Below are 11,365 nucleotides of genomic sequence, written 5' to 3'. Positions count from 1 at the left end.
ACCCGGATGACCGCCCCTCCATTCCTGGGTGGTACTGGCCTATGAGCCCCATGCTTCTGGCTGGATAGTAATCTGCCATCCCTGTGGCCCTGTGCTCATGTGCACCAGGGGACATGGGGGTGGCAGAGTCCAGGGACTGAGAGAGATAAAGGCCTCTGGTACTAGGGCTCCTGGTGTTATGCTCAGGAGTTTCACTTTCCCAGCGAACCTCATCTCTATCCGCCCCTGCTCCCTGTTGCAATGCAAGAGCCTGCGCCTTCAGTTCCTCAGTTAAGGCCTTACTAGACTCTATCAGTCTCTCCTGCATCGCTACCTGTTGTTGGAGTCTATCATTGTGCTGGCAGAGAGCCTCATTCTTTCTCTGTGCCTCCTGATTGGTCCTGGAGCACTGGGCCAGTCTTTGCTGCAGAAGGGTTACCTCCTGAGCTGTCTCCCTATTGGCCTGCTCCTTTCTTGCTAGAGCATCCTCCACCCTCCTGGTGTGCTCTAACAAGTTCTGGTGTTCTTTTTGGAGATCACCCAGTCCTTGGAGGGCCAGGTGATTTTCTTCCATTTTCCTTTTTAAGTGGCAGACTTCCTGGCCTAAGGTGTCCCTTTCCTGACTAAGAGTCTGCATCTGTACCGTCAGGTCATCCCTTTGCCTTTGGAAGGCACCAGATTTCTGGCGCTCCTGATCAAACTCTGCATGGGTATCCAGGTCTTTCAGAATCAGTTTATTGCTCTCTGCCTTCTCCCTATCTAGGTGGCTTTGCAGGGTGACTACCTGCTCAGCACATACCCTATTGAAGTCTAACTGTTGCTCCAGCTTTTTCTGGCTCTGCAGTAGGGAGTCCAAACCTTCTTGGTACCCCCTCTGCAAGGCCAGAAATCTGGTATCCTGGTCAGCCTTTTCCTGTTGCAGGATGTCCATATCCTTCTTTATTTTAATGATGTGCTGTCTACTCTCATTTTCTGACTCCTGGCTCCCCTGCAGCCTCTGCTCAGAAGAGACCAGGTCAGATTGGACCTTCTCTAACGCCATCTGTCGCTTATTCGCCAGATCTTGGCTTTCAGTACATTTATCCTGCATGTCTCCCATATATAGGTACAGGTACGCCGCTATCCTAACCATCTTGTCTTGTTCATCCTTAGCTTTAGGAGCCATGTATAGTTCACTCAGGGCCACATGTAAGGGACCCTGATCTCTCCATATATCTGACCCTGTTTCCGTGAACCTGTTGCGTGATGGCCTGCAACCAGACCATGCGGTCCTGGTGAGTCCACTCACCTCTCACAAATAACTTGTGTAAGAAGTCCTCTCTGGCTATTTTCATATCTACCAAGGTCGTCATTCTGGAATTTGAGTTCCTTCCTGACTTACAGACGTTTGTATTTTATTTTTGCAAACAGACCTTTTCCTTAGAGCGTTCCTTTGAGGAGTGCTTTACAGCGTAACACAGCGTGGTGATCCGACCGGATATGTGTATCTGGTCAGCTGGTACACTGTATTAATCTGCACAAGTGATAGATCTAATCCAAACGTCCGGCACGAGCCCCCAATTTGTAAGAGGATTCAATTCAACACTACAGCTAAGTAAATGCCTAGTCTGGGATACTGAATGGAAACCCTTATTGATATATCTTTATGTCCAGTTCATGTGTTCTGGATGACTACCCCTATATAACACCCCTCTCTAGGAATCCCCCTGACCCCACTGAGCCAAGAAGTAGTTCTGTTTTTCAATTTAAAAGGTTTATTTGAGAATTTAAACAATATAGATATATATCACACTTGATAATAAATTAATAATTGGATATCACACTTAATCTGATCAGTAATCAATAATGGATAGTCTGGCACTAGCACACTTGTGAATAGGAACAGAAGAATAAGGTGGTAGAGAATACTTTATATAAGTTCAGATGGATGTAATGTTGAATGAAAAATGCAATACAGAAAATACTCAATATGATTTCAACAAAACAATGTAATCACTTTTCTCTGGCAATCCCCTCCCCCCTTTATGCAATGCAAGGAAATGGAAGGGAAGCACACAGTTCTCAGAAATACAATCAAATGTAATTCAGTTCACCCCAGCAAGCTTAGACTACAGAAGTTGGAAACACAGGCCCAAAATGCTTTTATATGTGCTGGCAATGAAGTGAAAAATATGCTAAAATGCTTTAAATTCCCTCCAGAGGTTCAGGGTGAGTGGTGTCAAGTTAATATTAGTCCAGGCTCACTCTAGCAATAATTCAGGGATGGATCCCAAGAGGCAAACGAATTCCTAGCAAGGAAAGCAAGAAAACTTCTGTTTTCACACGTGGAGAAATTTGCAAATCGCGGTAAAATTTACGCGTGCGTTTTTCGCGATTACAGAGGAACTACAAGGAATAGCACTATCATTTTGGGGTCCGAGGACAGCCTAGGATCTCAGCTTCCAGATGAAAGTTACTGCAAGTCTCTTGGACAAACGGTCACGGAGATATGAGCAATTAAATAAAGGTCGTTTTTCAGATTTGGAATGTTAAAATTCAAAGTGACAAGTGACAGTTTTGCAAAATGACAATGTACAACTTCTAGGAGACAGTTCTGGTTAGATTAAAATAGATTGAATTATATTATTTTAACTAAGAGATTGGTTCTGCGCAGTTCTGCTAGGTACTCACAATGTATTTAGAAATAGAATGGGCCTCGCCACGGATCTGGTCAGGTTTTAGACTGGACTCTGGTCTTGTCTCGGCACTTCACAGTGATCTGGGTCAGCTCTCTGGTTCTGCTAACAGCGGTCTGCGTCAGCTCTGCTCTGCCTCTGGTTCTGGATATTGATAGATTTGAAGTCTCTATGTTGGCTCTCTGAAGGTTGATGGAGGTAAAGTATGGATTTTCCCGGCAGAGCGTCCCGCAGCAAATGGATTTGAAGGTCCCCATCTGTCCTGACTGTCTGCTTTTATGTGTTTTGAAAATGGGTGTGTGTGCAGCATCACTAGGCTCTACCCCTCTCCATTTGTCATTGGCCACTTCATCCTCTTCCCTTGATTGGGGGAATGAAATGAAGTGTCATCATGATGAGGTCTGTTTATGGTACAGAGAACCCACCCCTGTCAAATTACACACAATCTATATTTTGACCCAAAAGACATATTTGCACAGGTACACATTTGTTTAAAATTACATGCACCCATCACATATCACAGGAGGTATACCCTGTCCAAATCTGCTCTTCCTGGGAGCTTGCATTCAGAAATGGCGACATTTGCACTTTTTAACTGGTTTCGCAATATCGGACATTACCCCAAATTTACACACATGTGCGTAAGGAGTATGGACATTAATTGATGAAGTGTCAGATTTTTAACATGCATACATTTTAAGTAATACCCTCTTAACTGCTAGCTTGCCCCCAGATCATGCCACCGGTTCTAAAAACCTCTTAAAATGTGGGCAGAAAAATCACAAGAATTATGGTATCATCTAAATAATTTTCACAAGTCCGTACTATGAGTTATTCATCTTTTTCTAAAACCATATTCTGGCTACAGGGGTGTGTCTTTTCAGGTCACATGGTACAGAAACCAGTCTTTCCACTTTCTTCAAGCTCAGCCTCTGTCTCCAGTTTCTCCCCCTCCCAGTTTCTGCCAAGAGGAAGCCATTTTTATTACCCCTGCAATAAACCATCTGCCTGGGCCCTGGAAGGCCCTTTGTTCCAGAGGAAGCCATTTTTACAGCCCCCATAATAAAACATTTGCCTGAGTCAGGACAGGGCTTTGTTCAATTTCCTGCAGAGCCCAGGTAATTCAATCAGAGAAGTGTCATATCCCTTTTGGTGGGAGCAGCAAAAGGGCAGCTAGGCCTGGGAACACAGCTGTTGTGCAAGTCTCAACTCCTGTCGCGGGTAGCTGGTGGGCAGAATTCAGTTCCTTAAGCCAGGCCCCAGCTAATGTCACTTTTTGTTACCCAGTTTAAGTCAAGACAATGTTTACATATGCAGCTAGAATGCTGATTCTAAGTTTAAAACTATGACATTTAAACAATTGCAACCTATGTGACACTCAAAAGTAGGTCACTCATTTCTTTTAAACATTTAGATTTTTAGTGTCTTTCAGTCCAAATTTACTTAACTGCTGAAATCCACAGCTCAGCCAGTCTTGTTATAAACCTTCATGTCACTTCAGAATATAACTTTACATTGTATCCACCTCTCAGTAAGTCTTTCTTTGGCCTGCTTTGGGTTCATCTATTCAGTTTTACACAAAGTCTGGTGGTTTTAAAACGCCGGCTTTCTGATAGTGGTGAGTACTGGTAATGCACCCATTTTTGGGATTTAAGAAAATGAATTCCCCACAATTCTAGGTTGCTTTTGGCAATCAGCATTGCCATTCCCAATGGTTTCAGACTACGGTGTGGGTAGTCCAATGGTGGTTTTAGGCAGTGTCCTTCTGTGCCCATAACATCGGCAAAAATGGTGGCAGCCTATTCTTCATGCATTTCCCTGTGCATTTTCTGGGAAGCTCTGGCCATCATGATGTTTTCCATGTCAGTACTGTACAGTTTTTGAGGTAGGGCTCGGATGCATGGGTAAAAACATCCCACAATGCACTGTTGCCCTTCACTTTCTTGCCATGCTGGAGCAGTGCCAATCCCCCATCATCTGTTCTGTAGCAGAAATGGTTGATCAAACCGGATCTAACATAGCAGATTATTTTTTTGTAAGAGATCATGAAAAGTGGGGCTAAACCAGTGAGGTTATAACATTGCCTTCATTCTGACCCAGTAGAAAGGACACTGATTCAGCTGTTATTTATTTAAAAGTGAGGAATTTGTGAAGTTGTAATGTTCACTAACCTCTGTGTGTTGTTGAGCCGGATGGGTTGAGAAGGGAATGAGTGCCCCAACATTTGGTGAATGTGGGTAAAGCCGGTGTCTAGTCAAATGGTCGACAGAAATATGGTCGACAGACAAATGGTCGACACAATTTGGTTGACAGGACAAATAATAGAATTTTTTTTGAGTTATATATATTTTTTTAGGTTTTCGTTTAGAGAAAAAGGGGTTTTTTAGCAAAAAAAAGGGGTTTGGCGGGCCACAAATTTGATCTTTTCACCTGTCGACCTTTTGGTGTCGACCATTTGTCCTGTCGACCATTTAAATTCGACCAGTTGACCTACAACCGGTAAAGCCCCTTACAGTTTTCCAAGCTAGGTACACTTTAAAATTGCAAACCTAAAAACCGCAAGCATCAAGGGATTGATTTCTATATTTTGTGTTTCTTTATTGGCAATGCCTGTTCATAAAATAGGACCGATTGCTTTTCTTTTCATCACAACTCATACGAAACGTATTGTCATCGGTGTGCACTGCAACATTTCTCCTGAGCATCAATGCTGGTCCACGGACCTCAAGCTTTCCATTGAACAGGCTTATAAAAGGAAATCTGTTTTGCCCAGTAGTAATTTTACACTTGAACCGTTAGTAACTTTCAAAAATATCAAAATGTTCAAAACATGAATAACAATTATGGTTAAGTTGCTGTTTCCATAGGAAGAGCACTTTTTGGGCGGCCTATAACTTTGCTCCCCCTGGACGAATCCTCACCAATCTTGGAATAAAAGTATATGGCGTACTCTGAATTTTTTTGCAAAGTTTGGTGACGTTTAGTCCGGGGGGACAAAGTTATAGGAGGGGTCCCAAAATGTCTTTTTTTCCCATAGATTGAATGGGGGAAACATTTTGCTCACGCCTACAGCCCAAACCGCTGGATGAATTTTCACTAAATTTGCGGCAGGAGCAGCGGCTTGGTACCGAAAGCGTGCTTTTGTAAATTTGGTGAAAATCCGTCCAGTAGTTTTTAAAAAAATGACCAAAAAGTAGGTTAAAAAAATTAGTGATATCTATGTTTGGTCCGCGGACACACTTGCCTGTACACTCTGCGGACAGTGTCCTGATTGGCCAATCGACTTGGGTCATGTCCACGCCATGAGCGTGGCGTGCGTCAGATTTTTGGAAACGCCTGCCATCTTGTATCCACAGACGTCCGCGTACAGCGCGGTGACAAATGGTGGGGAAATACAATTTTGGCAAGTGTGTTGGTCTGTAAGACTGTTTGGGGATGGTGGGGGGGTAAGAGATGGTTCAAATATTGTATCTATTTAGGTGGTAGGCACTGCTGTTGTGTTGGTTGTGTCCAAGGACAGTCGCGCTGTCCTTGAAGTCTGCAATCGACCCATATGGGGATGTCCCGAGGACACTATACCTGTCCGTACTGTTTGCAGGCAAGTTGAACTGTTCTAAGAATACACACAGTGTTCGGGATGTCCGCAATTAAACGAAAATGGGGGTGTCCTAAGGACACTATACCTGTCCGTATTGTTCGCAGGCAAGTAGAAACTGTTCTAAGAACACCCAACGTGTCTGCGGACATAAAAAAAATGCCATGAGGCCTAGTTAAAAATGTTTGATTTTATGGGTGTGATCATAGTTAAAAATGTTTGATTCTATGAGTTTGATCTATGGGTGTGATATGCTGCGGTGGTTGCGGCCAGGGCCTAGAGTCTTGGGTGCATGGCCGAAGGCTGTAGGCCATGCACCCATGACTCTAGGCCATGGCCACAACCACCGCAGCATGTATGCACAAACACCCCATGCCACTTGATCTTCTTTTGGGATTATGCTGCAGTGTCAATTTTTATTTATATTCTCAAGTTGCTGATCTATCTGTTGGGTTGTTTCAGAATCTTCTGGCAGTTAGATACATGTTGGCATATTCTAACAGTTTATTTCTTCTTATAAGTTTGTTGTATTGATTTATTTGTTTGGTTGTTGCAGAATCTTGGGGCAGTTAGATACCTGTTAGCGTATTCTAACTGTTTATAGTTTTCTAATTGAAGTTTTTTAAATTTTTATGTACATATTAGTTATAAAATGTTGGTTTTAAGAAGATTAAATAAGCGTTTATAAGATTTGCTGGTAATATCTGCTTTAGAGTAATGGTACTATCATTACATTCGAACCATCCACATTTCTTTTTATATATGCAGTGTAGTGACCTGCATTGGTTGTGGCTCCTGCGTGGTAGATTATACCTATTGTTGTGAAGGTTTTCTTACCAAGTGATATTTGACCATGTGTGAATCCAGTGAGCTTGCAGTTCTTTTTGGTACCATCTGCATTGTAACATAAAAGCATTAGTATTACGTATTTACTATGAGTTTGTATTTTTAAGGTGGAGCGATTATCTGAATTGCAAGTAGTACATAATCTGCCATGGTTTGCATTTTGTACAAGTTGCTGAAATGGAACAGATTCACAGTTAGGTATGGATACATACATGAAGTGTTCATTAGCGATTTGTTCCTGTGCAACATTGTTGCAGAGAGTGCATGTATGTTTCCACATGTATGAAATCTGGAAGATTTCATTTATAAGTATGTTTTTGTTTTCCAGTACTTGTAGTACCGAAGGTCAGGCTAACTGCAACCACATGCACTGAGCACATCGTGCTTATGAAGAGAACTGGTTAACTGGGACATGCGTCGCTGCAGCAGTCAATCATGAACACAATTGTGGCTAGCAAACCTTAACCCTCACTTGACCTCATGAGTCCCATAAACCTATGCTGTTGCCAAACTACCCAACAGAAGAGAAGGTGTTGCTAGCACGCGCCAACGAGCAATCCAGTCCAAAATCTTAAAGACAAATGGTGGGAAGAGCTAAAGTAAACTCAGCTTTCAGAGCCACAGGGTGGGACACTATCATATTGACAACAGGTATACTTGAGACAGTTCAGAAGCCCTGCTCCCAGTCAAAGTCTCTGTTTACACGCTGTACACCGTGTCCCACAGCCACCCAGGGAAGAAAAATCATTGGTGGGATCCAGGCGAGAGTGTAAGGTCAGTAGTGCCATGCGACAAGCAGTGGAGGGATTCATGACAGAGGATGCAGAGCAGGGAAGGTGAAAACAAAGGAGGGGGATGTGACACCAGAGGTCCAAACAAGAGTGGAGATGAAGGAGGCGGAAGAGGAAATGGAGTAGAACAGGGACAGCTAAAATCAGAGGGGTACAAGTAAGAGAAGTTGAGAAAATGGGAGATGGAGAATACCAGAGTGGATGGTACTATGAGGAGGAAATGGAAATAGGAGGAGAGTGGAGAGAAACGCAGAAAGAAGAGGAGGAGGCCTAAACCTGCATGGAGAAAGAGAGAGGTAACCAGGTGGAGAAGGAGCCCAAGGCAGAAGGAAGTTAGCTGTTCAAAAATCAACCACTTGGGAAAACATTTTCTGCCTCATTTAGAGTTTGGTAGTACTGGAAAAAATTGCAGCGACAGGATTATTGCCAAGTTCAGAGCTTCAAAATACTCAGCAAAAGCATCTTGGTTTAATGTGGAGGAAGTTTCCTCCACACAAAACCACTGCACACAAATCAAAATTACTGAAAAATAGTTTGGGACTCCAGAATTGGGACTGTCTGAAGGCTTGGCATGACTGAATAATACAGACCCTGCTCATTACTGAATGCTTAGACCATATGGTAAAAATATTTGCGTTTGGCCATATTTGCTAATGAAATATTACCACAATCTCAATGAGGCCCTTAGAGTTGTGGAAGTGCGGGTTCTGTAAAAGCCATGGAAGCCTGACACTGGGGTTCAATCCTGAACAGCATTAAGAGTTTAATGCCCGACCCATGTACAGATTTAGCTGGGCAACAAGTGTGGTGGTGCCAGAAGTTTCATAATGTAAAGCGCTTTGCTGTAAAGCGCTACATAAACATAATAAAATACAAATACAAATAAAAGGACTTTCATGCATCCTAACAATTTTGACAAAGCACAAGGAAGATTTTCCAGAAAGCCAAGAAAGAATTGCATAGGAACCAAAAACCACAAAGCATGTGAGTGAATTTTCCCATTAGGGAGCAGCATCTGCAGGGAGAGAGGGCAGGATTGAGAACCACAGCTCTGAGAATGTATTGACAATTCATACTTTGGTGCTGTGAGACTCATCCCATCGCCTCAGTGAACCTAATCCCCATCATTTTGCAGTTGTAAATAAACCGATTCAATTATAATCCTTGGCATCGAGTTGACACTGCAGCATAATCCCAAAAGAAGATCAAGTGGCATGGGGTGTTTGTGCATACATTGGATGTGTAGATCTCAGAGCCTGTGGAAAATGAAATACTCATTCTCTAATGGGTACTCACGTCCCCTGCACACCTCTAGTTGCTGAGAAATTCCTCTCAGTCAAGTGTAAGTGAGACCACCTTAGTTCAGTGATCTCTTAGTTTTGCAACATTCTTACAAGTACTTTGTAACTCTTCATAGGTCGCCTATACTAAGCATCATTTATTCATGTATTGTTTGAGAAAATAGAAAAAATTAAGCATTCAAACTCATGTTTTTGAAAATCATCTTTCAATTTAAATGTATAATCCTGCATAACTCATTGTTTCCAATTCTTACATTCAACATATAATAAGATATGCAAAACAAAATGAAAGTTAACTTAATTCGACAGGCTCTACGCATTTCGAGACATAAGTCTCTTCTTAAGGAGCAAAATGTGATTGTTTCACCGTATTTCGACTAGATAAACTATATTCAGTCTTTGTAAACATCATCTTCAATTGAAACCTCTTTCACACAGGGTGTTAACAGTTTTTGTATTCTCTGTATCCAGTTTAGCACCAGTCTGAGGTAGTGGTAACTTGTTCTCAAATTCAGGGATCTTGTGTTGGTTGAATCAGCTCGGGCCTAAAATATAATTTACAGAGTTTTAGATTTTCTGATTTGTAGCTCAATATGATGTGCATGTTCTATTAGAGTACCATTTTACCTTTGGTATAGTTAGGCTGAATTCTTACTGATTCTCCCCTTCTCCCGATGGTCTCTAGAAAGTTACTGGGCTGTATCCATGATCAGCTCATCCATGTGTGATTCTACAAGATGTCAAAGTAAAGTGTAATCAGTGTTTCTATAGTTTTTCTCATCATAAAGTGAAATGTTATTGTGCATTTGGGTTACTCAAATACTGAGTCAGCGTGGTTTCCCACTAATGGTAATTGGCAGAATCTGGTATGGATGTCCCCCTGTATAAATGATACGGTGTAATTAGAAGGTGCTATGGTGCACCTCTTTCTTGTTTATTTTCAATTGAAAACACATATAACTTACTATTGCAATTGTGTTTATCTTTAAAGGTTCTTCATGTGACCAGCGCGATGGTATCTAATTCGAGCTGTGTGTCCGTGTCTGATGTGCTGTATTTAAAGAGAATGATGTATATGTAATTTCCTATCTTTATGATTCTTCGCTAGATCAGAACATATTAGTTTTCGATTCCCAAATTACTTACGTGTTCAGCGCGGCATTCTCTTCCCAATTCACTCGTCTCTGGTCCTGCTTTGAAAGCAGGCCTTTGCTAAGCGACGTTATCTACGTCTAAGTAAGCACATGTGATGCAAGGTGGTTACGTAGAATAGCTGGGAGTTGTAGTTTGTGTTTATCCTTTTGGAATCTACTCTCCTTCCCTCTTTACAGTGTATATTTTTTCTTAAATCTAACACTGACAATCTTCTGTGTAGATTGCAATTCAGAATCTTTTTTCTTTCATGTGTTTTACGTAATGGGACAAGCCCACAGAGGCACAAAACGAGTTACCTGGTGTGCTGTATATTTTGCCCATAATGCGACATGTGGTGAGAATGTTTCCATTGATTCACACTAGTTTCGCCCTTCAATCCATATTACAGTGTAGTACACTCTGCAAATTCTTTCAATTATATTTTCACATAGGTTATGGATGGTAACAAACAGACCCACCCATACATTGTTTAACATTATAACATTATATCATTGTTGTTCAAGCTAGTCAATACAATCAATGCTGGTCATAGGAAAATATTCAGTGAACATTCTTTCTTCATCCCGCGTGGTTCTAAGGCTTCCAGCTTGTAAATCCAAAACATTTCCCTACGAAACAATATCTGTTGAATGTTCCCACCCGTTGGTGGTTTGGACACTTTTTCTAGCACCACAAATTTTAGTTGTGAAATTGAGTGCTGTTTTTTATAAAAATGTCTTGCTACCAGTGATTTGGTGTTTTTTGTACGAATGATGGATTTATGTTCCGCCATTCTGTCTTTCACTTTTCTGGTTGTTTGACTCACGCAATACTGTCCACATGGAGAGATGAACGCATATATTAGTAATTTGTTTTCACTTGTGGCATAGTCACACAATTTAATCTTCTGTCCTGCGTATGGATGTCTAATGTTGGGGCCCTTTCGTACATTGTTACAATGGCAACAATTAAGACATGTAAATGTGCCTTTTTTGGGTTTAGATAAGAAGAGTTGAGTATTCTTTGTAGTTCGTTCCACTTTCA

This window comes from Ambystoma mexicanum, chromosome 7q (genome assembly GCF_040938575.1).
Source record: "Ambystoma mexicanum isolate Mex_15411 chromosome 7q, UKY_AmexF1_1, whole genome shotgun sequence".
NCBI classification, from domain to species: Eukaryota; Metazoa; Chordata; class Amphibia; order Caudata; family Ambystomatidae; genus Ambystoma; species Ambystoma mexicanum.
The sequence above is the reverse complement of the archived record's forward strand: the minus strand, read 5'-3'. Positions refer to the sequence as shown.